The sequence below is a fragment of the Bison bison genome, unplaced genomic scaffold, assembly GCF_000754665.1.
Source record: "Bison bison bison isolate TAMUID 2011002044 unplaced genomic scaffold, Bison_UMD1.0 scf7180017864456, whole genome shotgun sequence".
Taxonomy (NCBI): domain Eukaryota; kingdom Metazoa; phylum Chordata; class Mammalia; order Artiodactyla; family Bovidae; genus Bison; species Bison bison.
In genome coordinates, this window is record NW_011495018.1 from 27248171 (window position 1) to 27250361 (window position 2191).

Here is a 2191-nt window from a genome sequence, read left to right on the forward strand (position 1 = left end):
GCCCCTGCCACTTATGTGTTAAGTGTGCGTTCCTGTTCACCACTGTCCCCCACCACTCTCCACTAATTAATGTCCGCCTTCTTAATTCATCTACTTTACCTGTCTGGCCCTGTAGGCGTTTGAGATTTCAGTCTCTGAATATTTTTATCTGGTTTAGAAGATCTGTCTTTGGACAAAAGCTGCTGCTGCTGCTGCTAAGTCGCTTCAGTCGTGTCCGACTCTGTGCGACCCCATAGATGGCAGCCCACCAGGCTCCCCCGTCCCTGGGATTCTCCAGGCAAGAACACTGGAGTGGGTTGCCATTTCCTTCTCCAATGCATGAAAGTGAAAAGTGCAAGTGAAGTCGCTTAGTCGTGTCCGACTCCTAGTGACCCCATGGACTGCAGCCTACCAGGCTCCTCCGTCCATGGGATTTTCCAGGCAGAAGTACTGGAGTGGGCAATTGCCTTCTCCATTTGGACAAAAGAAGTCCCTGCAAACATTAAGTTCCGAAAGTGCAGAAGAGTGCTGTTGACTGAGCTGGCCTCCCTATCTGCACAGGGGTGATTTCCAAGAATGGGATCTGTAAAGATGAGGGCTGGGAGGAAGCAGCGTGGGGTCTTCAAACTTGTAATCTCTCAGGATGTGGCTATGACTTTGAGGAGGGAAGGGGAGGAACTTTTTAGTAGATTCCAGAATTCCAAACTGAAGGCCTTTTTTGATCTTGGAATCTCAAGGATGTAATTCTGTGATAAATTTTACTTTCATGGAAGAAATATTACCTGAGACAGGCCTCTAAAAAGGGGACGGGGAATAGAGTCCTGTGGGACTTTGGAGCATATTCTTGTCTTTGTGCTTTATGTCTTGTAAGATAACTGGGCCCTACCACAGCCTGGTCCTTGGTTCCTCCTCAGAAACCAAGACCTGAGCAGCAGGGACTCAATTCTGAGTTCAGTGGACTCAGAAATACCTGGTAATGTGAAGGATGGAAGAGTGCTGACGTCACTGAATGTTCTCTGCCAGCTATGGTGGCAAGAAGTTTGCATAGGTTTACTTCCTTCTGGCTACTCCTCAAGGTGACCTTTATCCCCATCTTACTGATAAGAAGCAGGCTTAGCTGCAGCACCCTGCATAAGATTCCTAGCAAGCAAACACACTTTCTTTCCTCACTGCATAATTCTACTTAAAGCAATGAGACTCTCAAAGTCTTATTAATTTCTATGTAGCCAGAATAAAGCTAAGTGGGCTTCAGAAAGGTTTTGGCCAATAACAAAATAGCAGGCTGGTTTGTAATTCAAAGAATCAGAGGTGATGGGTTTGAATTGTGTCTCCTGCCACTTACTAAGCATGAGGGGATAGCAACACTTACACCAAGGTCATAAAAGACTGAGTTGGTGCATGTGAAGGTGCTTTGTACAGATGTAAGGGGTTAATGTCATCATTGGCTTCTTTCAGATATGTATTGCTTTGCATCTATGATCAACAGCAAATGAGTCAGGTTTTGTGATGAGACTGCCCACAGTATCCTTGCACAGGCCTCTAGGCTGCCCCTTGGGAGTGAGAGTATAGCCCTCTTGACTGTTTGTGCTACCACAGGTTAACATGAGTGTGGCTAAGTGGAAACAAGCACATATAATTAGAAGCTTTTCTGGGCTGTGGCTCCAATCTCACTTTAACTGTACTACCAAAAGCAAAATCACCTTTCTTTTTAAAATTTTTATTTATTTATTTTTGGCTTTGCTGGGTTTTCATTGCAGTGCATGAGCTTCTCATTGCAGTGGCTTCTTTTGTTACAAAGCACAGACTCCAGAGAATGTGGGTTTCAATAGTTGTGTTGCACAGGCTTCATTCCTCCACGGCATGTGGAAGATCCCAGGAGCAGGGATCAAACCCATATCCCCTGCATTGGCAGGCAATTTTAACCTGATTTTTAACCACTGGACCACCAGGGAGGTCCTTGCCTTTCTTTTGCAGTCTCCAAAAGAAGCAGTAATCCAAAGGCAAACACACATATAGCAGAAGCTGCTAAGTCACTTCAGTCGTGTCCGACTCTGTGTGACCCCATAGACGGCAGCCCACCAGGCTCCCCCGGCCCTGGGATTCTCCAGGCAAGAACACTGGAGTGGGTTGCCATTTCCTTCTCCAATGCATGAAAGTGAAAAGCGAAAGTGAAGTCGCTCAGTCGTGTCTGACTCTTCGCGACCCCATGGAC